The sequence below is a fragment of the Channa argus genome, unplaced genomic scaffold (assembly GCF_033026475.1).
Source record: "Channa argus isolate prfri unplaced genomic scaffold, Channa argus male v1.0 Contig032, whole genome shotgun sequence".
Classification (NCBI taxonomy): Eukaryota; Metazoa; Chordata; class Actinopteri; order Anabantiformes; family Channidae; genus Channa; species Channa argus.
In genome coordinates, this window is record NW_027125251.1 from 254,630 (window position 1) to 279,998 (window position 25,369).

The 25,369-nt window shown below is 41.8% G+C and overlaps 27 pseudogenes; all 27 read left to right on the top strand.

Annotated features, from left to right (window-relative positions):
- The first annotated feature begins 147 nt into the window (after positions 1 to 147).
- LOC137116743 (5S ribosomal RNA) lies at positions 148 to 266 on the top strand (annotated as a pseudogene).
- Positions 267 to 1,133: 867 nt separating this feature from the next.
- Positions 1,134 to 1,252, top strand: LOC137116866 (5S ribosomal RNA; annotated as a pseudogene).
- Positions 1,253 to 2,109: 857 nt separating this feature from the next.
- LOC137116744 (5S ribosomal RNA) lies at positions 2,110 to 2,228 on the top strand (annotated as a pseudogene).
- Positions 2,229 to 3,095: 867 nt separating this feature from the next.
- LOC137116745 (5S ribosomal RNA) lies at positions 3,096 to 3,214 on the top strand (annotated as a pseudogene).
- An 867-nt stretch (positions 3,215 to 4,081) lies between these two features.
- Positions 4,082 to 4,200, top strand: LOC137116746 (5S ribosomal RNA; annotated as a pseudogene).
- An 857-nt stretch (positions 4,201 to 5,057) lies between these two features.
- Positions 5,058 to 5,166, top strand: LOC137117051 (5S ribosomal RNA; annotated as a pseudogene).
- Positions 5,167 to 6,033: 867 nt separating this feature from the next.
- LOC137116747 (5S ribosomal RNA) lies at positions 6,034 to 6,152 on the top strand (annotated as a pseudogene).
- Positions 6,153 to 7,019: 867 nt separating this feature from the next.
- On the top strand, positions 7,020 to 7,138 carry LOC137116748 (5S ribosomal RNA; annotated as a pseudogene).
- An 857-nt stretch (positions 7,139 to 7,995) lies between these two features.
- LOC137117041 (5S ribosomal RNA) lies at positions 7,996 to 8,104 on the top strand (annotated as a pseudogene).
- Positions 8,105 to 8,971: 867 nt separating this feature from the next.
- Positions 8,972 to 9,090, top strand: LOC137116868 (5S ribosomal RNA; annotated as a pseudogene).
- Positions 9,091 to 9,947: 857 nt separating this feature from the next.
- Positions 9,948 to 10,066, top strand: LOC137117015 (5S ribosomal RNA; annotated as a pseudogene).
- Positions 10,067 to 10,923: 857 nt separating this feature from the next.
- LOC137116924 (5S ribosomal RNA) lies at positions 10,924 to 11,042 on the top strand (annotated as a pseudogene).
- An 857-nt stretch (positions 11,043 to 11,899) lies between these two features.
- Positions 11,900 to 12,018, top strand: LOC137116749 (5S ribosomal RNA; annotated as a pseudogene).
- Positions 12,019 to 12,885: 867 nt separating this feature from the next.
- LOC137116750 (5S ribosomal RNA) lies at positions 12,886 to 13,004 on the top strand (annotated as a pseudogene).
- Positions 13,005 to 13,871: 867 nt separating this feature from the next.
- LOC137116751 (5S ribosomal RNA) lies at positions 13,872 to 13,990 on the top strand (annotated as a pseudogene).
- An 867-nt stretch (positions 13,991 to 14,857) lies between these two features.
- Positions 14,858 to 14,976, top strand: LOC137116752 (5S ribosomal RNA; annotated as a pseudogene).
- An 857-nt stretch (positions 14,977 to 15,833) lies between these two features.
- On the top strand, positions 15,834 to 15,952 carry LOC137116754 (5S ribosomal RNA; annotated as a pseudogene).
- An 867-nt stretch (positions 15,953 to 16,819) lies between these two features.
- LOC137116869 (5S ribosomal RNA) lies at positions 16,820 to 16,938 on the top strand (annotated as a pseudogene).
- Positions 16,939 to 17,795: 857 nt separating this feature from the next.
- Positions 17,796 to 17,914, top strand: LOC137116890 (5S ribosomal RNA; annotated as a pseudogene).
- Positions 17,915 to 18,781: 867 nt separating this feature from the next.
- LOC137117042 (5S ribosomal RNA) lies at positions 18,782 to 18,890 on the top strand (annotated as a pseudogene).
- Positions 18,891 to 19,757: 867 nt separating this feature from the next.
- On the top strand, positions 19,758 to 19,876 carry LOC137116870 (5S ribosomal RNA; annotated as a pseudogene).
- An 857-nt stretch (positions 19,877 to 20,733) lies between these two features.
- Positions 20,734 to 20,852, top strand: LOC137117016 (5S ribosomal RNA; annotated as a pseudogene).
- An 857-nt stretch (positions 20,853 to 21,709) lies between these two features.
- Positions 21,710 to 21,828, top strand: LOC137116925 (5S ribosomal RNA; annotated as a pseudogene).
- Positions 21,829 to 22,684: 856 nt separating this feature from the next.
- LOC137117033 (5S ribosomal RNA) lies at positions 22,685 to 22,813 on the top strand (annotated as a pseudogene).
- An 867-nt stretch (positions 22,814 to 23,680) lies between these two features.
- On the top strand, positions 23,681 to 23,809 carry LOC137117008 (5S ribosomal RNA; annotated as a pseudogene).
- Positions 23,810 to 24,060: 251 nt separating this feature from the next.
- LOC137116968 (5S ribosomal RNA) lies at positions 24,061 to 24,179 on the top strand (annotated as a pseudogene).
- An 867-nt stretch (positions 24,180 to 25,046) lies between these two features.
- Positions 25,047 to 25,165, top strand: LOC137116871 (5S ribosomal RNA; annotated as a pseudogene).
- The last annotated feature ends 204 nt before the right edge of the window (positions 25,166 to 25,369 follow it).

The window sequence follows — 25,369 nt, forward strand, 5'->3', positions numbered from 1 at the left end:
TGTTGCACCCTGACCCCCTGGACAGGGGCGTAACAGACCAGTACAGTTATAGTACTTTGTACTTTGCCACATTTATCTTCTTCTTAGCAAGTGTCATGCATTCTGCTTCTCCAGCGTTTTTAAGAGCTGTTGATGATGTCAAATGCAGCTTACGGCCACACCGCTCTCTAAGCGCCCGATCTCGTCCGATCTCGGCAGCCAAATAGAGCCGGGCCTGGTTAGTACTTGGTAGGAAGACCGCCTGGGAATACCAGGTGCTGTAAGCTTTTTTGCTTGGGTTTACGGGCAGCACAAGCTGGTGTTACTGCCTATTTATTCATAGAAATTGTTCTATATTTTCATCAAATTTTGTTCTTTCATTGCTGTTTTGCTACTTTATTGGTTTTTCAACCATCGTGCTTCATTACTAGTAGACCATGTTACGGTCCTGGCCATATGTGTTGTTTTTATTTTCTCGTTCTTATAGGTGCCCTGCCTGATTGGCCGGATTGAGGGGCAATACAGGAAGCTGATTGGTCCATCCTACACTTCCTGGAGTTTTAAAAGTACGGTTTCCAACAGCTAGCGAGGCTCTTTCTGGCAGCAGCACCTGTTTGCTGTTCTTGGTTTCCAAACCTTATTTAGCATTTTTGAATTCTTAGGTTTTGTGCCGTGGTTTTGTTTATAAATTGTATATTTTGTAATTCGTATTAAATCTGTAGGGGTGAACAGCCATTTTCTTTTGATTGTTTTCTCTTGTTTTCACATTAGGGAGTTAGGGTTAGCGACTGTCTTTTGGTTTGTTTATTTCTATCAGGCTAGCTAGCACTTTCTGTGGGAAATGGCTTATTTTGTTTATTATGTTGGCCTTGGTTCGCCCTGAGTTGTAGTGTCATGTTTTGTTTGACACTTTCTTTCGTTTAAAATAAATATCATTCTGTTGGAACATCTCGATCCTGGATTTTGGTTTGGGGATCGGAGAGGGAACATGCTAATTTATCTTTGTATGTTGCACCCTGACCCCCTGGACAGGGGCGTAACAGACCAGTACAGTTATAGTACTTTGTACTTTGCCACATTTATCTTCGTCTTAGCAAGTTTCATGCATTCTGCTTCTCCAACGTTTTTAAGAGCTGTTGATGATGTCAAATGCAGCTTACGGCCACACCGCTCTCTAAGCGCCCGATCTCGTCCGATCTCGGCAGCCAAATAGAGCCGGGCCTGGTTAGTACTTGGTAGGAAGACCGCGTGGGAATACCAGGTGCTGTAAGCTTTTTTGCTTGGGTTTACGGGCAGCACAAGCTGGTGTTACTGCCTATTTATTCATAGAAATTGTTCTATATTTTCATCAAATTTTGTTCTTTCATTACTGTTTTGCTACTTTATTGGTTTGTCAACCATCGTGCTTCATTACTAGTAGACCATGTTACGGTCCTGGCCATATGTGTTGTTTTTGATATGTTGTTCTTATAGGTGCCCTGCCTGATTGGCCGGATTGAGGGGCAGTACAGGAAGCTGATTGGTCCATCCTACACTTCCTGGAGTTTTAAAAGTACGGTTCCCAACAGCTAGCGAGGCTCTTTCTGGCAGCAGCACCTGTTTGCTGTTCTTGGTTTCCAAACCTTATTTAGCATTTTTGAATTGTTAGGTTTTGTGCCGTGGTTTTGTTTATAAATTGTATATTTTGTAAATAGTATTAAATCTGTAGGGGTGAACAGCCATTTTCTTTGGACTGTTTTCACATTAGGGAGTTAGGGTTAGCGACTGTCTTTTGGTTTGTTTATTTCTATCAGGCTAGCTAGCACTTTCTGTGGGAAATGGCTTATTTTGTTTATTATGTTGGCCTTGGTTCGCCCTGAGTTGTAGTGTCATGTTTTGTTTGACACTTTCTTTCGTTTAAAATAAATATCATTCTGTTGGAACATCTCGATCCTGGATTTTGGTTTGGGGATCGGAGAGGGAACATGCTAATTTATCTTTGTATGTTGCACCCTGACCCCCTGGACAGGGGCGTAACAGACCAGTACAGTTATAGTACTTTGTACTTTGCCACATTTATCTTCTTCTTAGCAAGTGTCATGCATTCTGCTTCTCCAGCGTTTTTAAGAGCTGTTGATGATGTCAAATGCAGCTTACGGCCACACCGCTCTCTAAGCGCCCGATCTCGTCCGATCTCGGCAGCCAAATAGAGCCGGGCCTGGTTAGTACTTGGTAGGAAGACCGCCTGGGAATACCAGGTGCTGTAAGCTTTTTTGCTTGGGTTTACGGGCAGCACAAGCTGGTGTTACTGCCTATTTATTCATAGAAATTGTTCTATATTTTCATCAAATTTTGTTCTTTCATTACTGTTTTGCTACTTTATTGGTTTTTCAACCATCGTGCTTCATTACTAGTAGACCATGTTACGGTCCTGGCCATATGTGTTGTTTTTATTTTCTCGTTCTTATAGGTGCCCTGCCTGATTGGCCGGATTGAGGGGCAGTACAGGAAGCTGATTGGTCCATCCTACACTTCCTGGAGTTTTAAAAGTACGGTTCCCAACAGCTAGCGAGGCTCTTTCTGGCAGCAGCACCTGTTTGCTGTTCTTGGTTTCCAAACCTTATTTAGCATTTTTGAATTCTTAGGTTTTGTGCCGTGGTTTTGTTTATAAATTGTATATTTTGTAATTCGTATTAAATCTGTAGGGGTGAACAGCCATTTTCTTTTGATTGTTTTCTCTTGTTTTCACATTAGGGAGTTAGGGTTAGCGACTGTCTTTTGGTTTTTTTATTTCTATCAGGCTAGCTAGCACTTTCTGTGGGAAATGGCTTATTTTGTTTATTATGTTGGCCTTGGTTCGCCCTGAGTTGTAGTGTCATGTTTTGTTTGACACTTTCTTTCGTTTAAAATAAATATCATTCTGTTGGAACATCTCGATCCTGGATTTTGGTTTGGGGATCGGAGAGGGAACATGCTAATTTATCTTTGTATGTTGCACCCTGACCCCCTGGACAGGGGCGTAACAGACCAGTACAGTTATAGTACTTTGTACTTTGCCACATTTATCTTCTTCTTAGCAAGTGTCATGCATTCTGCTTCTCCAGCGTTTTTAAGAGCTGTTGATGATGTCAAATGCAGCTTACGGCCACACCGCTCTCTAAGCGCCCGATCTCGTCCGATCTCGGCAGCCAAATAGAGCCGGGCCTGGTTAGTACTTGGTAGGAAGACCGCCTGGGAATACCAGGTGCTGTAAGCTTTTTTGCTTGGGTTTACGGGCAGCACAAGCTGGTGTTACTGCCTATTTATTCATAGAAATTGTTCTATATTTTCATCAAATTTTGTTCTTTCATTGCTGTTTTGCTACTTTATTGGTTTTTCAACCATCGTGCTTCATTACTAGTAGACCATGTTACGGTCCTGGCCATATGTGTTGTTTTTATTTTCTCGTTCTTATAGGTGCCCTGCCTGATTGGCCGGATTGAGGGGCAGTACAGGAAGCTGATTGGTCCATCCTACACTTCCTGGAGTTTTAAAAGTACGGTTCCCAACAGCTAGCGAGGCTCTTTCTGGCAGCAGCACCTGTTTGCTGTTCTTGGTTTCCAAACCTTATTTAGCATTTTTGAATTGTTAGGTTTTGTGCCGTGGTTTTGTTTATAAATTGTATATTTTGTAATTCGTATTAAATCTGTAGGGGTGAACAGCCATTTTCTATTGATTGTTTTCTCTTGTTTTCACATTAGGGAGTTAGGGTTAGCGACTGTGTTTTGGTTTGTTTATTTCTATCAGGCTAGCTAGCACTTTCTGTGGGAAATGGCTTATTTTGTTTATTATGTTGGCCTTGGTTCGCCCTGAGTTGTAGTGTCATGTTTTGTTTGACACTTTCTTTCGTTTAAAATAAATATCATTCTGTTGGAACATCTCGATCCTGGATTTTGGTTTGGGGATCGGAGAGGGAACATGTTAATTTATCTTTGTATGTTGCACCCTGACCCCCTGGACAGGGGCGTAACAGACCAGTACAGTTATAGTACTTTGTACTTTGCCACATTTATCTTCTTCTTAGCAAGTGTCATGCATTTTGCTTCTCCAGCGTTTTTAAGAGCTGTTGATGATGTCAAATGCAGCTTACGGCCACACCGCTCTCTAAGCGCCCGATCTCGTCCGATCTCGGCAGCCAAATAGAGCCGGGCCTGGTTAGTACTTGGTAGGAAGACCGCCTGGGAATACCAGGTGCTGTAAGCTTTTTTGCTTGGGTTTACGGGCAGCACAAGCTGGTGTTACTGCCTATTTATTCATAGAAATTGTTCTATATTTTCATCAAATTTTGTTCTTTCATTGCTGTTTTGCTACTTTATTGGTTTGTCAACCATCGTGCTTCATTACTAGTAGACCATGTTACGGTCCTGGCCATATGTGTTGTTTTTGATATGTTGTTCTTATAGGTGCCCTGCCTGATTGGCCGGATTGGGGGGCAGTACAGGAAGCTGATTGGTCCATCCTACACTTCCTGGAGTTTTAAAAGTACGGTTCCCAACAGCTAGCGAGGCTCTTTCTGGCAGCAGCACCTGTTTGCTGTTCTTGGTTTCCAAACTTTATTTAGCATTTTTGAATTGTTAGGTTTTATGCCGTGGTTTTGTTTATAAATTGTATATTTTGTAAATAGTATTAAATCTGTAGGGGTGAACAGCCATTTTCTTTGGACTGTTTTCACATTAGGGAGTTAGGGTTAGCGACTGTCTTTTGGATTGTTTATTTCTATCAGGCTAGCTAGCACTTTCTGTGGGAAATGGCTTATTTTGTTTATTATGTTGGCCTTGGTTTGCCCTGAGTTGTAGTGTCATGTTTTGTTTGACACTTTCTTTCGTTTAAAATAAATATCATTCTGTTGGAACATCTCGATACTGGAGTTTGGTTTGGGGATCGGAGAGGGAACATGCTAATTTGTCTTTGTATGTTGCACCCTGACCCCCTGGACAGGGGCGTAACAGACCAGTACAGTTATAGTACTTTGTACTTTGCCACATTTATCTTCTTCTTAGCAAGTGTCATGCATTCTGCTTCTCCAGCGTTTTTAAGAGCTGTTGATGATGTCAAATGCAGCTTACGGCCACACCGCTCTCTAAGCGCCCGATCTCGGCAGCCAAATAGAGCCGGGCCTGGTTAGTACTTGGTAGGAAGACCGCCTGGGAATACCAGGTGTTGTAAGTTTTTTTGCTTGGGTTTACGGGCAGCACAAGCTGGTGTTACTGCCTATTTATTCATAGAAATTGTTCTATATTTTCATCAAATTTTGTTCTTTCATTGCTGTTTTGCTACTTTATTGGTTTTTCAACCATCTTGCTTCATTACTAGTAGACCATGTTACGGTCCTGGCCATATGTGTTGTTTTTATTTTCTCGTTCTTATAGGTGCCCTGCCTGATTGGCCGGATTGAGGGGCAGTACAGGAAGCTGATTGGTCCATCCTACACTTCCTGGAGTTTTAAAAGTACGGTTCCCAACAGCTAGCGAGGCTCTTTCTGGCAGCAGCACCTGTTTGCTGTTCTTGGTTTCCAAACCTTATTTAGCATTTTTGAATTGTTAGGTTTTGTGCCGTGGTTTTGTTTATAAATTGTATATTTTGTAATTCGTATTAAATCTGTAGGGGTGAACAGCCATTTTCTTTTGATTGTTTTCTCTTGTTTTCACATTAGGGAGTTAGGGTTAGCGACTGTCTTTTGGTTTGTTTATTTCTATCAGGCTAGCTAGCACTTTCTGTGGGAAATGGCTTATTTTGTTTATTATGTTGGCCTTGGTTCGCCCTGAGTTGTAGTGTAATGTTTTGTTTGACACTTTCTTTCGTTTAAAATAAATATCATTCTGTTGGAACATCTCGACCCTGGATTTTGGTTTGGGGATCGGAGAGGGAACATGCTAATTTATCTTTGTATGTTGCACCCTGACCCCCTGGACAGGGGCGTAACAGACCAGTACAGTTATAGTACTTTGTACTTTGCCACATTTATCTTCTTCTTAGCAAGTGTCATGCATTCTGCTTCTCCAGCGTTTTTAAGAGCTGTTGATGATGTCAAATGCAGCTTACGGCCACACCGCTCTCTAAGCGCCCGATCTCGTCCGATCTCGGCAGCCAAATAGAGCCGGGCCTGGTTAGTACTTGGTAGGAAGACCGCCTGGGAATACCAGGTGCTGTAAGCTTTTTTGCTTGGGTTTACGGGCAGCACAAGCTGGTGTTACTGCCTATTTATTCATAGAAATTGTTCTATATTTTCATCAAATTTTGTTCTTTCATTGCTGTTTTGCTACTTTATTGGTTTTTCAACCATCGTGCTTCATTACTAGTAGACCATGTTACGGTCCTGGCCATATGTGTTGTTTTTATTTTCTCGTTCTTATAGGTGCCCTGCCTGATTGGCCGGATTGAGGGGCAGTACAGGAAGCTGATTGGTCCATCCTACACTTCCTGGAGTTTTAAAAGTACGGTTCCCAACAGCTAGCGAGGCTCTTTCTGGCAGCAGCACCTGTTTGCTGTTCTTGGTTTCCAAACCTTATTTAGCATTTTTGAATTCTTAGGTTTTGTGCCGTGGTTTTGTTTATAAATTGTATATTTTGTAATTCGTATTAAATCTGTAGGGGTGAACAGCCATTTTCTTTTGATTGTTTTCTCTTGTTTTCACATTAGGGAGTTAGGGTTAGCGACTGTCTTTTGGTTTTTTTATTTCTATCAGGCTAGCTAGCACTTTCTGTGGGAAATGGCTTATTTTGTTTATTATGTTGGCCTTGGTTCGCCCTGAGTTGTAGTGTCATGTTTTGTTTGACACTTTCTTTCGTTTAAAATAAATATCATTCTGTTGGAACATCTCGATCCTGGATTTTGGTTTGGGGATCGGAGAGGGAACATGCTAATTTATCTTTGTATGTTGCACCCTGACCCCCTGGACAGGGGCGTAACAGACCAGTACAGTTATAGTACTTTGTACTTTGCCACATTTATCTTCTTCTTAGCAAGTGTCATGCATTCTGCTTCTCCAGCGTTTTTAAGAGCTGTTGATGATGTCAAATGCAGCTTACGGCCACACCGCTCTCTAAGCGCCCGATCTCGTCCGATCTCGGCAGCCAAATAGAGCCGGGCCTGGTTAGTACTTGGTAGGAAGACCGCCTGGGAATACCAGGTGCTGTAAGCTTTTTTGCTTGGGTTTACGGGCAGCACAAGCTGGTGTTACTGCCTATTTATTCATAGAAATTGTTCTATATTTTCATCAAATTTTGTTCTTTCATTGCTGTTTTGCTACTTTATTGGTTTTTCAACCATCGTGCTTCATTACTAGTAGACCATGTTACGGTCCTGGCCATATGTGTTGTTTTTGATATGTTCTTCTTATAGGTGCCCTGCCTGATTGGCCGGATTGGGGGGCAGTACAGGAAGCTGATTGGTCCATCCTACACTTCCTGGAGTTTTAAAAGTACGGTTCCCAACAGCTAGCGAGGCTCTTTCTGGCAGCAGCACCTGTTTGCTGTTCTTGGTTTCCAAACTTTATTTAGCATTTTTGAATTGTTAGGTTTTATGCCGTGGTTTTGTTTATAAATTGTATATTTTGTAAATAGTATTAAATCTGTAGGGGTGAACAGCCATTTTCATTGGACTGTTTTCACATTAGGGAGTTAGGGTTAGCGACTGTCTTTTGGATTGTTTATTTCTATCAGGCTAGCTAGCACTTTCTGTGGGAAATGGCTTATTTTGTTTATTATGTTGGCCTTGGTTTGCCCTGAGTTGTAGTGTCATGTTTTGTTTGACACTTTCTTTCGTTTAAAATAAATATCATTCTGTTGGAACATCTCGATACTGGAGTTTGGTTTGGGGATCGGTGAGGGAACATGCTAATTTGTCTTTGTATGTTGCACCCTGACCCCCTGGACAGGGGCGTAACAGACCAGTACAGTTATAGTACTTTGTACTTTGCCACATTTATCTTCTTCTTAGCAAGTGTCATGCATTCTGCTTCTCCAGCGTTTTTAAGAGCTGTTGATGATGTCAAATGCAGCTTACGGCCACACCGCTCTCTAAGCGCCCGATCTCGGCAGCCAAATAGAGCCGGGCCTGGTTAGTACTTGGTAGGAAGACCGCCTGGGAATACCAGGTGTTGTAAGCTTTTTTGCTTGGGTTTACGGGCAGCACAAGCTGGTGTTACTGCCTATTTATTCATAGAAATTGTTCTATATTTTCATCAAATTTTGTTCTTTCATTGCTGTTTTGCTACTTTATTGGTTTTTCAACCATCTTGCTTCATTACTAGTAGACCATGTTACGGTCCTGGCCATATGTGTTGTTTTTATTTTCTCGTTCTTATAGGTGCCCTGCCTGATTGGCCGGATTGAGGGGCAGTACAGGAAGCTGATTGGTCCATCCTACACTTCCTGGAGTTTTAAAAGTACGGTTCCCAACAGCTAGCGAAGCTCTTTCTGGCAGCAGCACCTGTTTGCTGTTCTTGGTTTCCAAACCTTATTTAGCATTTTTGAATTGTTAGGTTTTGTGCCGTGGTTTTGTTTATAAATTGTATATTTTGTAATTCGTATTAAATCTGTAGGGGTGAACAGCCATTTTCTTTTGATTGTTTTCTCTTGTTTTCACATTAGGGAGTTAGGGTTAGCGACTGTCTTTTGGTTTGTTTATTTCTATCAGGCTAGCTAGCACTTTCTGTGGGAAATGGCTTATTTTGTTTATTATGTTGGCCTTGGTTCGCCCTGAGTTGTAGTGTCATGTTTTGTTTGACACTTTCTTTCGTTTAAAATAAATATCATTCTGTTGGAACATCTCGACCCTGGATTTTGGTTTGGGGATCGGAGAGGGAACATGCTAATTTATCTTTGTATGTTGCACCCTGACCCCCTGGACAGGGGCGTAACAGACCAGTACAGTTATAGTACTTTGTACTTTGCCACATTTATCTTCTTCTTAGCAAGTTTCATGCATTCTGCTTCTCCAACGTTTTTAAAAGCTGTTGATGATGTCAAATGCAGCTTACGGCCACACCGCTCTCTAAGCGCCCGATCTCGTCCGATCTCGGCAGCCAAATAGAGCCGGGCCTGGTTAGTACTTGGTAGGAAGACCGCGTGGGAATACCAGGTGCTGTAAGCTTTTTTGCTTGGGTTTACGGGCAGCACAAGCTGGTGTTACTGCCTATTTATTCATAGAAATTGTTCTATATTTTCATCAAATTTTGTTCTTTCATTACTGTTTTGCTACTTTATTGGTTTGTCAACCATCGTGCTTCATTACTAGTAGACCATGTTACGGTCCTGGCCATATGTGTTGTTTTTATTTTCTTGTTCTTATATGTGCCCTGCCTGATTGGCCGGATTGGGGGGCAGTACAGGAAGCTGATTGGTCCATCCTACACTTCCTGGAGTTTTAAAAGTACGGTTCCCAACAGCTAGCGAGGCTCTTTCTGGCAGCAGCACCTGTTTGCTGTTCTTGGTTTCCAAACTTTATTTAGCATTTTTGAATTGTTAGGTTTTATGCCGTGGTTTTGTTTATAAATTGTATATTTTGTAAATAGTATTAAATCTGTAGGGGTGAACTGCCATTTTCTTTGGATTGTTTTCACATTTGGGAGTTAGGGTTAGCGACTGTCTTTTGGTTTGTTTATTTCTATCAGGCTAGCTAGCACTTTCTGTGGGAAATGGCTTATTTTGTTTATTATGTTGGCCTTGGTTCGCCCTGAGTTGTAGTGTCATGTTTTGTTTGACACTTTCTTTCGTTTAAAATAAATATCATTCTGTTGGAACATCTCGATCCTGGATTTTGGTTTGGGGATCGGAGAGGGAACATGCTAATTTATCTTTGTATGTTGCACCCTGACCCCCTGGACAGGGGCGTAACAGACCAGTACAGTTATAGTACTTTGTACTTTGCCACATTTATCTTCTTCTTAGCAAGTTTCATGCATTCTGCTTCTCCAACGTTTTTAAGAGCTGTTGATGATGTCAAATGCAGCTTACGGCCACACCGCTCTCTAAGCGCCCGATCTCGTCCGATCTCGGCAGCCAAATAAAGCCGGGCCTGGTTTCTACTTGGTAGGAAGACCGCGTGGGAATACCAGGTGCTGTAAGCTTTTTTGCTTGGGTTTACGGGCAGCACAAGCTGGTGTTACTGCCTATTTATTCATAGAAATTGTTCTATATTTTCATCAAATTTTGTTCTTTCATTACTATTTTGCTACTTTATTGGTTTGTCAACCATCGTGCTTCATTACTAGTAGACCATGTTACGGTCCTGGCCATATGTGTTGTTTTTATTTTCTTGTTCTTATAGGTGCCCTGCCTGATTGGCCGGATTGGGGGGCAGTACAGGAAGCTGATTGGTCCATCCTACACTTCCTGGAGTTTTAAAAGTACGGTTCCCAACAGCTAGCGAGGCTCTTTCTGGCAGCAGCACCTGTTTGCTGTTCTTGGTTTCCAAACTTTATTTAGCATTTTTGAATTGTTAGGTTTTATGCCGTGGTTTTGTTTATAAATTGTATATTTTGTAAATAGTATTAAATCTGTAGGGGTGAACTGCCATTTTCTTTGGATTGTTTTCACATTTGGGAGTTAGGGTTAGCGACTGTCTTTTGGTTTGTTTATTTCCATCAGGCTAGCTAGCACTTTCTGTGGGAAATGGCTTATTTTGTTTATTATGTTGGCCTTGGTTCGCCCTGAGTTGTAGTGTCATGTTTTGTTTGACACTTTCTTTCGTTTAAAATAAATATCATTCTGTTGGAACATCTCGATCCTGGATTTTGGTTTGGGGATCGGAGAGGGAACATGCTAATTTATCTTTGTATGTTGCACCCTGACCCCCTGGACAGGGGCGTAACAGACCAGTACAGTTATAGTACTTTGTACTTTGCCACATTTATTTTCTTCTTAGCAAGTGTCATGCATTCTGCTTCTCCAGCGTTTTTAAGAGCTGTTGATGATGTCAAATGCAGCTTACGGCCACACCGCTCTCTAAGCGCCCGATCTCGTCCGATCTCGGCAGCCAAATAGAGCCGGGCCTGGTTAGTACTTGGTAGGAAGACCGCCCAGGAATACCAGGTGCTGTAAGCTTTTTTGCTTGGGTTTACGGGCAGCACAAGCTGGTGTTACTGCCTATTTATTCATAGAAATTGTTCTATATTTTCATCAAATTTTGTTCTTTCATTGCTGTTTTGCTACTTTATTGTTTTTTCAACCATCGTGCTTCATTACTAGTAGACCATGTTACGGTCCTGGCCATATGTGTTGTTTTTTTTTTCTCGTTCTTATAGGTGCCCTGCCTGATTGGCCGGATTGAGGGGCAGTACAGGAAGCTGATTGGTCCATCCTACACTTCCTGGAGTTTTAAAAGTACGGTTCCCAACAGCTAGCGAGGCTCTTTCTGGCAGCAGCACCTGTTTGCTGTTCTTGGTTTCCAAACCTTATTTAGCATTTTTGAATTGTTAGGTTTTGTGCCGTGGTTTTGTTTATAAATTGTATATTTTGTAAATAGTATTAAATCTGTAGGGGTGAACAGCCATTTTCTTTGGACTGTTTTCACATTAGGGAGTTAGGGTTAGCGACTGTCTTTTGGTTTGTTTATTTCTATCAGGCTAGCTAGCACTTTCTGTGGGAAATGGCTTATTTTGTTTATTATGTTGGCCTTGGTTCGCCCTGAGTTGTAGTGTCATGTTTTGTTTGACACTTTCTTTCGTTTAAAATAAATATAATTCTGTTGGAACATCTCGATCCTGGATTTTGGTTTGGGGATCGGAGAGGGAACATGCTAATTTATCTTTGTATGTTGCACCCTGACCCCCTGGACAGGGGCGTAACAGACCAGTACAGTTATAGTACTTTGTACTTTGCCACATTTATCTTCTTCTTAGCAAGTGTCATGCATTCTGCTTCTCCAGCGTTTTTAAGAGCTGTTGATGATGTCAAATGCAGCTTACGGCCACACCGCTCTCTAAGCGCCCGATCTCGTCCGATCTCGGCAGCCAAATAGAGCCGGGCCTGGTTAGTACTTGGTAGGAAGACCGCCTGGGAATACCAGGTGCTGTAAGCTTTTTTGCTTGGGTTTACGGGCAGCACAAGCTGGTGTTACTGCCTATTTATTCATAGAAATTGTTCTATATTTTCATCAAATTTTGTTCTTTCATTGCTGTTTTGCTACTTTATTGGTTTTTCAACCATCGTGCTTCATTACTAGTAGACCATGTTACGGTCCTGGCCATATGTGTTGTTTTTATTTTCTCGTTCTTATAGGTGCCCTGCCTGATTGGCCGGATTGAGGGGCAGTACAGGAAGCTGATTGGTCCATCCTACACTTCCTGGAGTTTTAAAAGTACGGTTCCCAACAGCTAGCGAGGCTCTTTCTGGCAGCAGCACCTGTTTGCTGTTCTTGGTTTCCAAACCTTATTTAGCATTTTTGAATTGTTAGGTTTTGTGCCGTGGTTTTGTTTATAAATTGTATATTTTGTAATTCGTATTAAATCTGTAGGGGTGAACAGCCATTTTCTATTGATTGTTTTCTCTTGTTTTCACATTAGGGAGTTAGGGTTAGCGACTGTGTTTTGGTTTGTTTATTTCTATCAGGCTAGCTAGCACTTTCTGTGGGAAATGGCTTATTTTGTTTATTATGTTGGCCTTGGTTCGCCCTGAGTTGTAGTGTCATGTTTTGTTTGACACTTTCTTTCGTTTAAAATAAATATCATTCTGTTGGAACATCTCGATCCTGGATTTTGGTTTGGGGATCGGAGAGGGAACATGCTAATTTATCTTTGTATGTTGCACCCTGACCCCCTGGACAGGGGCGTAACAGACCAGTACAGTTATAGTACTCTGTACTTTGCCACATTTATCTTCTTCTTAGCAAGTGTCATGCATTCTGCTTCTCCAGCGTTTTTAAGAGCTGTTGATGATGTCAAATGCAGCTTACGGCCACACCGCTCTCTAAGCGCCCGATCTCGTCCGATCTCGGCAGCCAAATAGAGCCGGGCCTGGTTAGTACTTGGTAGGAAGACCGCCTGGGAATACCAGGTGCTGTAAGCTTTTTTGCTTGGGTTTACGGGCAGCACAAGCTGGTGTTACTGCCTATTTATTCATAGAAATTGTTCTATATTTTCATCAAATTTTGTTCTTTCATTGCTGTTTTGCTACTTTATTGGTTTTTCAACCATCGTGCTTCATTACTAGTAGACCATGTTACGGTCCTGGCCATATGTGTTGTTTTTGATTTGTTGTTCTTATAGGTGCCCTGCCTGATTGGCCGGATTGGGGGGCAGTACAGGAAGCTGATTGGTCCATCCTACACTTCCTGGAGTTTTAAAAGTACGGTTCCCAACAGCTAGCGAGGCTCTTTCTGGCAGCAGCACCTGTTTGCTGTTCTTGGTTTCCAAACCTTATTTAGCATTTTTGAATTGTTAGGTTTTGTGCCGTGGTTTTGTTTATAAATTGTATATTTTGTAATTCGTATTAAATCTGTAGGGGTGAACAGCCATTTTCTTTTGATTGTTTTCTCTTGTTTTCACATTAGGGAGTTAGGGTTAGCGACTGTCTTTTGGATTGTTTATTTCTATCAGGCTAGCTAGCACTTTCTGTGGGAAATGGCTTATTTTGTTTATTATGTTGGCCTTGGTTTGCCCTGAGTTGTAGTGTCATGTTTTGTTTGACACTTTCTTTCGTTTAAAATAAATATTATTCTGTTGGAACATCTCGATACTGGAGTTTGGTTTGGGGATCGGAGAGGGAACATGTTAATTTATCTTTGTATGTTGCACCCTGACCCCCTGGACAGGGGCGTAACAGACCAGTACAGTTATAGTACTTTGTACTTTGCCACATTTATCTTCTTCTTAGCAAGTGTCATGCATTCTGCTTCTCCAGCGTTTTTAAGAGCTGTTGATGATGTCAAATGCAGCTTACGGCCACACCGCTCTCTAAGCGCCCGATCTCGTCCGATCTCGGCAGCCAAATAGAGCCGGGCCTGGTTAGTACTTGGTAGGAAGACCGCCTGGGAATACCAGGTGCTGTAAGCTTTTTTGCTTGGGTTTACGGGCAGCACAAGCTGGTGTTACTGCCTATTTATTCATAGAAATTGTTGTATATTTTCATCAAATTTTGTTCTTTCATTGCTGTTTTGCTACTTTATTGGTTTTTCAACCATCGTGCTTCATTACTAGTAGACCATGTTACGGTCCTGGCCATATGTGTTGTTTTTATTTTCTCGTTCTTATAGGTGCCCTGCCTGATTGGCCGGATTGAGGGGCAGTACAGGAAGCTGATTGGTCCATCCTACACTTCCTGGAGTTTTAAAAGTACGGTTCCCAACAGCTAGCGAGGCTCTTTCTGGCAGCAGCACCTGTTTGCTGTTCTTGGTTTCCAAACCTTATTTAGCATTTTTGAATTGTTAGGTTTTGTGCCGTGGTTTTGTTTATAAATTGTATATTTTGTAATTCGTATTAAATCTGTAGGGGTGAACAGCCATTTTCTATTGATTGTTTTCTCTTGTTTTCACATTAGGGAGTTAGGGTTAGCGACTGTGTTTTGGTTTGTTTATTTCTATCAGGCTAGCTAGCACTTTCTGTGGGAAATGGCTTATTTTGTTTATTATGTTGGCCTTGGTTCGCCCTGAGTTGTAGTGTCATGTTTTGTTTGACACTTTCTTTCGTTTAAAATAAATATCATTCTGTTGGAACATCTCGATCCTGGATTTTGGTTTGGGGATCGGAGAGGGAACATGTTAATTTATCTTTGTATGTTGCACCCTGACCCCCTGGACAGGGGCGTAACAGACCAGTACAGTTATAGTACTTTGTACTTTGCCACATTTATCTTCTTCTTAGCAAGTGTCATGCATTCTGCTTCTCCAGCGTTTTTAAGAGCTGTTGATGATGTCAAATGCAGCTTACGGCCACACCGCTCTCTAAGCGCCCGATCTCGTCCGATCTCGGCAGCCAAATAGAGCCGGGCCTGGTTAGTACTTGGTAGGAAGACCGCCTGGGAATACCAGGTGCTGTAAGCTTTTTTGCTTGGGTTTACGGGCAGCACAAGCTGGTGTTACTGCCTATTTATTCATAGAAATTGTTCTATATTTTCATCAAATTTTGTTCTTTCATTGCTGTTTTGCTACTTTATTGGTTTTTCAACCATCGTGCTTCATTACTAGTAGACCATGTTACGGTCCTGGCCATATGTGTTGTTTTTATTTTGTTGTTCTTATAGGTGCCCTGCCTGATTGGCCGGATTGAGGGGCAGTACAGGAAGCTGATTGGTCCATCCTACACTTCCTGGAGTTTTAAAAGTACGGTTCCCAACAGCTAGCGTGGCTCTTTCTGGCAGCAGCACCTGTTTGCTGTTCTTGGTTTCCAAACTTTATTTAGCATTTTTGAATTGTTAGGTTTTATGCCGTGGTTTTGTTTATAAATTGTATATTTTGTAAATAGTATTAAATCTGTAGGGGTGAACAGCCATTTTCTTTGGACTGTTTTCACATTAGGGAGTTAGGGTTAGCGACTGTGTTTTGGTTTGTTTATTTCTATCAGGCTAGCTAGCACTTTCTGTGGGAAATGGCTTATTTTGTTTATTATGTTGGCCTTGGTTCGCCCTGAGTTGTAGTGTCATGTTTTGTTTGACACTTTCTTTCGTTTAAAATAAATATCATTCTGTTGGAACATCTCGATCCTGGATTTTGGTTTGGGGATCGGAGAGGGAACATGCTAATTTATCTTTGTATGTTGCACCCTGACCCCCTGGACAGGGGCGTAACAGACCAGTACAGTTATAGTATTTTGTACTTTGCCACATTTATCTTCTTCTTAGCAAGTGTCATGCATTCTGCTTCTCCAGCGTTTTTAAGAGCTGTTGATGATGTCAAATGCAGCTTACGGCCACACCGCTCTCTAAGCGCCCGATCTCGTCCGATCTCGGCAGCCAAATAGAGCCGGGCCTGGTTAGTACTTGGTAGGAAGACCGCCTGGGAATACCAGGTGCTGTAAGCTTTTTTGCTTGGGTTTACGGGCAGCACAAGCTGGTGTTACTGCCTATTTATTCATAGAAATTGTTCTATATTTTCATCAAATTTTGTTCTTTCATTGCTGTTTTGCTACTTTATTGGTTTTTCAACCATCGTGCTTCATTACTAGTAGACCATGTTACGGTCCTGGCCATATGTGTTGTTTTTATTTTCTCGTTCTTATAGGTGCCCTGCCTGATTGGCCGGATTGAGGGGCAATACAGGAAGCTGATTGGTCCATCCTACACTTCCTGGAGTTTTAAAAGTACGGTTTCCAACAGCTAGCGAGGCTCTTTCTGGCAGCAGCACCTGTTTGCTGTTCTTGGTTTCCAAACCTTATTTAGCATTTTTGAATTGTTAGGTTTTGTGCCGTGGTTTTGTTTATAAATTGTATATTTTGTAATTCGTATTAAATCTGTAGGGGTGAACAGCCATTTTCTTTTGATTGTTTTCTCTTGTTTTCACATTAGGGAGTTAGGGTTAGCGACTGTCTTTTGGTTTGTTTATTTCTATCAGGCTAGCTAGCACTTTCTGTGGGAAATGGCTTATTTTGTTTATTATGTTGGCCTTGGTTCGCCCTGAGTTGTAGTGTCATGTTTTGTTTGACACTTTCTTTCGTTTAAAATAAATATCATTCTGTTGGAACATCTCGATCCTGGATTTTGGTTTGGGGATCGGAGAGGGAACATGCTAATTTATCTTTGTATGTTGCACCCTGACCCCCTGGACAGGGGCGTAACAGACCAGTACAGTTATAGTACTTTGTACTTTGCCACATTTATCTTCGTCTTAGCAAGTTTCATGCATTCTGCTTCTCCAACGTTTTTAAGAGCTGTTGATGATGTCAAATGCAGCTTACGGCCACACCGCTCTCTAAGCGCCCGATCTCGTCCGATCTCGGCAGCCAAATAGAGCCGGGCCTGGTTAGTACTTGGTAGGAAGACCGCGTGGGAATACCAGGTGCTGTAAGCTTTTTTGCTTGGGTTTACGGGCAGCACAAGCTGGTGTTACTGCCTATTTATTCATAGAAATTGTTCTATATTTTCATCAAATTTTGTTCTTTCATTACTGTTTTGCTACTTTATTGGTTTGTCAACCATCGTGCTTCATTACTAGTAGACCATGTTACGGTCCTGGCCATATGTGTTGTTTTTGATATGTTGTTCTTATAGGTGCCCTGCCTGATTGGCCGGATTGAGGGGCAGTACAGGAAGCTGATTGGTCCATCCTACACTTCCTGGAGTTTTAAAAGTACGGTTCCCAACAGCTAGCGAGGCTCTTTCTGGCAGCAGCACCTGTTTGCTGTTCTTGGTTTCCAAACCTTATTTAGCATTTTTGAATTGTTAGGTTTTGTGCCGTGGTTTTGTTTATAAATTGTATATTTTGTAAATAGTATTAAATCTGTAGGGGTGAACAGCCATTTTCTTTGGACTGTTTTCACATTAGGGAGTTAGGGTTAGCGACTGTCTTTTGGTTTGTTTATTTCTATCAGGCTAGCTAGCACTTTCTGTGGGAAATGGCTTATTTTGTTTATTATGTTGGCCTTGGTTCGCCCTGAGTTGTAGTGTCATGTTTTGTTTGACACTTTCTTTCGTTTAAAATAAATATCATTCTGTTGGAACATCTCGATCCTGGATTTTGGTTTGGGGATCGGAGAGGGAACATGCTAATTTATCTTTGTATGTTGCACCCTGACCCCCTGGACAGGGGCGTAACAGACCAGTACAGTTATAGTACTTTGTACTTTGCCACATTTATCTTCTTCTTAGCAAGTGTCATGCATTCTGCTTCTCCAGCGTTTTTAAGAGCTGTTGATGATGTCAAATGCAGCTTACGGCCACACCGCTCTCTAAGCGCCCGATCTCGTCCGATCTCGGCAGCCAAATAGAGCCGGGCCTGGTTAGTACTTGGTAGGAAGACCGCCTGGGAATACCAGGTGTTGTAAGCTTTTTTGCTTGGGTTTACGGGCAGCACAAGCTGGTGTTACTGCCTATTTATTCATAGAAATTGTTCTATATTTTCATCAAATTTTGTTCTTTCATTGCTGTTTTGCTACTTTATTGGTTTTTCAACCATCTTGCTTCATTACTAGTAGACCATGTTACGGTCCTGGCCATATGTGTTGTTTTTATTTTCTCGTTCTTATAGGTGCCCTGCCTGATTGGCCGGATTGAGGGGCAGTACAGGAAGCTGATTGGTCCATCCTACACTTCCTGGAGTTTTAAAAGTACGGTTCCCAACAGCTAGCGAGGCTCTTTCTGGCAGCAGCACCTGTTTGCTGTTCTTGGTTTCCAAACCTTATTTAGCATTTTTGAATTGTTAGGTTTTGTGCCGTGGTTTTGTTTATAAATTGTATATTTTGTAATTCGTATTAAATCTGTAGGGGTGAACAGCCATTTTCTTTTGATTGTTTTCTCTTGTTTTCACATTAGGGAGTTAGGGTTAGCGACTGTCTTTTGGTTTGTTTATTTCTATCAGGCTAGCTAGCACTTTCTGTGGGAAATGGCTTATTTTGTTTATTATGTTGGCCTTGGTTCGCCCTGAGTTGTAGTGTCATGTTTTGTTTGACACTTTCTTTCGTTTAAAATAAATATCATTCTGTTGGAACATCTCGACCCTGGATTTTGGTTTGGGGATCGGAGAGGGAACATGCTAATTTATCTTTGTATGTTGCACCCTGACCCCCTGGACAGGGGCGTAACAGACCAGTACAGTTATAGTACTTTGTACTTTGCCACATTTATCTTCTTCTTAGCAAGTGTCATGCATTCTGCTTCTCCAGCGTTTTTAAGAGCTGTTGATGATGTCAAATGCAGCTTACGGCCACACCGCTCTCTAAGCGCCCGATCTCGGCAGCCAAATAGAGCCGGGCCTGGTTAGTACTTGGTAGGAAGACCGCCTGGGAATACCAGGTGTTGTAAGCTTTTTTGCTTGGGTTTACGGGCAGCACAAGCTGGTGTTACTGCCTATTTATTCATAGAAATTGTTCTATATTTTCATCAAATTTTGTTCTTTCATTGCTGTTTTGCTACTTTATTGGTTTTTCAACCATCTTGCTTCATTACTAGTAGACCATGTTACGGTCCTGGCCATATGTGTTGTTTTTATTTTCTCGTTCTTATAGGTGCCCTGCCTGATTGGCCGGATTGAGGGGCAGTACAGGAAGCTGATTGGTCCATCCTACACTTCCTGGAGTTTTAAAAGTACGGTTCCCAACAGCTAGCGAGGCTCTTTCTGGCAGCAGCACCTGTTTGCTGTTCTTGGTTTCCAAACCTTATTTAGCATTTTTGAATTGTTAGGTTTTGTGCCGTGGTTTTGTTTATAAATTGTATATTTTGTAATTCGTATTAAATCTGTAGGGGTGAACAGCCATTTTCTTTTGATTGTTTTCTCTTGTTTTCACATTAGGGAGTTAGGGTTAGCGACTGTCTTTTGGTTTGTTTATTTCTATCAGGCTAGCTAGCACTTTCTGTGGGAAATGGCTTATTTTGTTTATTATGTTGGCCTTGGTTCGCCCTGAGTTGTAGTGTCATGTTTTGTTTGACACTTTCTTTCGTTTAAAATAAATATCATTCTGTTGGAACATCTCGACCCTGGATTTTGGTTTGGGGATCGGAGAGGGAACATGCTAATTTATCTTTGTATGTTGCACCCTGACCCCCTGGACAGGGGCGTAACAGACCAGTACAGTTATAGTACTTTGTACTTTGCCACATTTATCTTCTTCTTAGCAAGTTTCATGCATTCTGCTTCTCCAACGTTTTTAAGAGCTGTTGATGATGTCAAATGCAGCTTACGGCCACACCGCTCTCTAAGCGCCCGATCTCGTCCGATCTCGGCAGCCAAATAGAGCCGGGCCTGGTTAGTACTTGGTAGGAAGACCGCGTGGGAATACCAGGTGCTGTAAGCTTTTTTGCTTGGGTTTACGGGCAGCACAAGCTGGTGTTACTGCCTATTTATTCATAGAAATTGTTCTATATTTTCATCAAATTTTGTTCTTTCATTACTGTTTTGCTACTTTATTGGTTTGTCAACCATCGTGCTTCATTACTAGTAGACCATGTTACGGTCCTGGCCATATGTGTTGTTTTTATTTTCTTGTTCTTATATGTGCCCTGCCTGATTGGCCGGATTGGGGGGCAGTACAGGAAGCTGATTGGTCCATCCTACACTTCCTGGAGTTTTAAAAGTACGGTTCCCAACAGCTAGCGAGGCTCTTTCTGGCAGCAGCACCTGTTTGCTGTTCTTGGTTTCCAAACTTTATTTAGCATTTTTGAATTGTTAGGTTTTATGCCGTGGTTTTGTTTATAAATTGTATATTTTGTAAATAGTATTAAATCTGTAGGGGTGAACTGCCATTTTCTTTGGATTGTTTTCACATTTGGGAGTTAGGGTTAGCGACTGTCTTTTGGTTTGTTTATTTCTATCAGGCTAGCTAGCACTTTCTGTGGGAAATGGCTTATTTTGTTTATTATGTTGGCCTTGGTTCGCCCTGAGTTGTAGTGTCATGTTTTGTTTGACACTTTCTTTCGTTTAAAATAAATATCATTCTGTTGGAACATCTCGATCCTGGATTTTGGTTTGGGGATCGGAGAGGGAACATGCTAATTTATCTTTGTATGTTGCACCCTGACCCCCTGGACAGGGGCGTAACAGACCAGTACAGTTATAGTACTTTGTACTTTGCCACATTTATCTTCTTCTTAGCAAGTTTCATGCATTCTGCTTCTCCAACGTTTTTAAGAGCTGTTGATGATGTCAAATGCAGCTTACGGCCACACCGCTCTCTAAGCGCCCGATCTCGTCCGATCTCGGCAGCCAAATAAAGCCGGGCCTGGTTTCTACTTGGTAGGAAGACCGCGTGGGAATACCAGGTGCTGTAAGCTTTTTTGCTTGGGTTTACGGGCAGCACAAGCTGGTGTTACTGCCTATTTATTCATAGAAATTGTTCTATATTTTCATCAAATTTTGTTCTTTCATTACTGTTTTGCTACTTTATTGGTTTGTCAACCATCGTGCTTCATTACTAGTAGACCATGTTACGGTCCTGGCCATATGTGTTGTTTTTATTTTCTTGTTCTTATAGGTGCCCTGCCTGATTGGCCGGATTGGGGGGCAGTACAGGAAGCTGATTGGTCCATCCTACACTTCCTGGAGTTTTAAAAGTACGGTTCCCAACAGCTAGCGAGGCTCTTTCTGGCAGCAGCACCTGTTTGCTGTTCTTGGTTTCCAAACTTTATTTAGCATTTTTGAATTGTTAGGTTTTATGCCGTGGTTTTGTTTATAAATTGTATATTTTGTAAATATTATTAAATCTGTAGGGGTGAACTGCCATTTTCTTTGGATTGTTTTCACATTTGGGAGTTAGGGTTAGCGACTGTCTTTTGGTTTGTTTATTTCCATCAGGCTAGCTAGCACTTTCTGTGGGAAATGGCTTATTTTGTTTATTATGTTGGCCTTGGTTCGCCCTGAGTTGTAGTGTCATGTTTTGTTTGACACTTTCTTTCGTTTAAAATAAATATCATTCTGTTGGAACATCTCGATCCTGGATTTTGGTTTGGGGATCGGAGAGGGAACATGCTAATTTATCTTTGTATGTTGCACCCTGACCCCCTGGACAGGGGCGTAACAGACCAGTACAGTTATAGTACTTTGTACTTTGCCACATTTATTTTCTTCTTAGCAAGTGTCATGCATTCTGCTTCTCCAGCGTTTTTAAGAGCTGTTGATGATGTCAAATGCAGCTTACGGCCACACCGCTCTCTAAGCGCCCGATCTCGTCCGATCTCGGCAGCCAAATAGAGCCGGGCCTGGTTAGTACTTGGTAGGAAGACCGCCCAGGAATACCAGGTGCTGTAAGCTTTTTTGCTTGGGTTTACGGGCAGCACAAGCTGGTGTTACTGCCTATTTATTCATAGAAATTGTTCTATATTTTCATCAAATTTTGTTCTTTCATTGCTGTTTTGCTACTTTATTGTTTTTTCAACCATCGTGCTTCATTACTAGTAGACCATGTTACGGTCCTGGCCATATGTGTTGTTTTTTTTTTCTCGTTCTTATAGGTGCCCTGCCTGATTGGCCGGATTGAGGGGCAGTACAGGAAGCTGATTGGTCCATCCTACACTTCCTGGAGTTTTAAAAGTACGGTTCCCAACAGCTAGCGAGGCTCTTTCTGGCAGCAGCACCTGTTTGCTGTTCTTGGTTTCCAAACCTTATTTAGCATTTTTGAATTGTTAGGTTTTGTGCCGTGGTTTTGTTTATAAATTGTATATTTTGTAAATAGTATTAAATCTGTAGGGGTGAACTGCCATTTTCTTGGACTGTTTTCCCATTAGGGAGTAAGGGTTAGCGACTGTCTTTTGGTTTGTTTATTTCTATCAGGCTAGCTAGCACTTTCTGTGGGAAATAGCTTATTTTGTTTATTATGTTGGCCTTGGTTCGCCCTGAGTTGTAGTGTCATGTTTTGTTTGACACTTTCTTTCGTTTAAAATAAATATCATTCTGTTGGAACATCTCGATCCTGGATTTTGGTTTGGGGATCGGAAAGGGAACATGCTAATTTATCTTTGTATGTTGCACCCTGACCCCCTAGACAGGGGCGTAACAGACCAGTACAGTTATAGTACTTTGTACTTTGCCACATTTATTTTCTTCTTAGCGAGTGTCATGCATTCTGCTTCTCCAGCGTTTTTAAGAGCTGTTGATGATGTCAAATGCAGCTTACGGCCGCACCGCTCTCTAAGCGCCCGATCTCGTCCGATCTCGTCCGATCTCGGCAGCCAAATAGAGCCGGGCCTGGTTAGTACTTGGTAGGAAGACCGCCTGGGAATACCAGGTGCTGTAAGCTTTTTTGCTTGGGTTTACGGGCAGCACAAGCTGGTGTTACTGCCTATTTATTCATAGGAATTGTTCCATATTTTCATCAAATTTTGTTCTTTCATTGCTATTTTGCTACTTTATTGGTTTGTCAACCATCGTGCTTCATTACTAGTAGACCATGTTACGGTCCTGGCCATATGTGTTGTTTTTATTTTCTTGTTCTTGTAGGTGCCCTGCCTGATTGGCCGGATTGGGGGGCAGTACAGGAAGCTGATTGGTCCATCCTACACTTCCTGGAGTTTTAAAAGTACGGTTCCCAACAGCTAGCGAGGCTCTTTCTGGCATCAGCACCTGTTTGCTGTTCTTGGTTTCCAAACCTTATTTAGCATTTTTGAATTGTTAGGTTTTGTGCCGTGGTTTTGTTTATAAATTGTATATTTTGTAAATAGTATTAAATCTGTAGTGGTGAACAGCCATTTTCTTTTGATTGTTTTCTCTTGTTTTCACATTAGGGAGTTAGGGTTAGCGACTGTCTTTTGGTTTGTTTATTTCTATCAGGCTAGCTAGCACTTTCTGTGGGAAATGGCTTATTTTGTTTATCATGTTGGCCTTGGTTCGCCCTGAGTTGTAGTGTCATGTTTTGTTTGACACTTTCTTTCGTTTAAAATAAATATCATTCTGTTGGAACATCTCGATCCTGGATTTTGGTTTGGGGATCGGAGAGGGAACATGCTAATTTATCTTTGTATGTTGCACCCTGACCCCCTGGACAGGGGCGTAACAGACCAGTACAGTTATAGTACTTTGTACTTTGCCACATTTATCTTCGTCTTAGCAAGTTTCATGCATTCTGCTTCTCCAACGTTTTTAAGAGCTGTTGATGATGTCAAATGCAGCTTACGGCCACACCGCTCTCTAAGCGCCCGATCTCGTCCGATCTCGTCCGATCTCGGCAGCCAAATAGAGCCGGGCCTGGTTAGTACTTGGTAGGAAGACCGCCTGGGAATACCAGGTGCTGTAAGCTTTTTTGCTTGGGTTTACGGGCAGCACAAGCTGGTGTTACTGCCTATTTATTCCTAGAAATTGTTCTATATTTTCATCAAATTTTGTTCTTTCATTGCTGTTTTGCTACTTTATTGGTTTGTCAACCATCGTGCTTCTTTACTACTAGACCAGTACCGTTTTAGTACTTTGCCACATTTATCTTCTTCTTAGCGAGTGTCATGCATTCTGCTTCTCCAGCGTTTTTAGGAGCTGTTGATGATGTCAAATGCAGCTTACGGCCACACCGCTCTCTAAGCGCCCGATCTCGTCCGATCTCGGCAGCCAAATAAGGCCGGGCCTAGTTAGTACTTGGTTGGAAGACCGCCTGGGAATACCAGGTGCTGTAAGCTTTTTTGCTTGGGTTTACGGGCAGCACAAGCTGGTGTTACTGCCTATTTATTCATAGAAATTGTTCCATATTTTCATCAAATTTTGTTCTTTCATTGCTGTTTTGCTACTTTATTGGTTTTTCAACCATCGTGCTTCATTACTAGTAGACCATGTTACGGTCCTGGCCATATGTGTTGTTTTTATTTTCTCGTTCTTATAGGTGCCCTGCCTGATTGGCCGGATTGAGGGGCAGTACAGGAAGCTGATTGGTCCATCCTACACTTCCTGGAGTTTTAAAAGTACGGTTTCCAACAGCTAGCGAGGCTCTTTCTGGCAGCAGCACCTGTTTGCTGTTCTTGGTTTCCAAACCTTATTTAGCATTTTTGAATTGTTAGGTTTTGTGCCGTGGTTTTGTTTATAAATTGTATATTTTGTAATTCGTATTAAATCTGTAGGGGTGAACAGCCATTTTCTTTTGATTGTTTTCTCTTGTTTTCACATTAGGGAGTTAGGGTTAGCGACTGTCTTTTGGTTTGTTTATTTCTATCAGGCTAGCTAGCACTTTCTGTGGGAAATGGCTTATTTTGTTTATTATGTTGGCCTTGGTTCGCCCTGAGTTGTAGTGTCATGTTTTGTTTGACACTTTCTTTCGTTTAAAATAAATATCATTCTGTTGGAACATCTCGATCCTGGATTTTGGTTTGGGGATCGGAGAGGGAACATGCTAATTTATCTTTGTATGTTGCACCCTGACCCCCTGGACAGGGGCGTAACAGACCAGTACAGTTATAGTACTTTGTACTTTGCCACATTTATCTTCGTCTTAGCAAGTTTCATGCATTCTGCTTCTCCAACGTTTTTAAGAGCTGTTGATGATGTCAAATGCAGCTTACGGCCACACCGCTCTCTAAGCGCCCGATCTCGTCCGATCTCGGCAGCCAAATAGAGCCGGGCCTGGTTAGTACTTGGTAGGAAGACCGCGTGGGAATACCAGGTGCTGTAAGCTTTTTTGCTTGGGTTTACGGGCAGCACAAGCTGGTGTTACTGCCTATTTATTCATAGAAATTGTTCTATATTTTCATCAAATTTTGTTCTTTCATTACTGTTTTGCTACTTTATTGGTTTGTCAACCATCGTGCTTCATTACTAGTAGACCATGTTACGGTCCTGGCCATATGTGTTGTTTTTGATATGTTGTTCTTATAGGTGC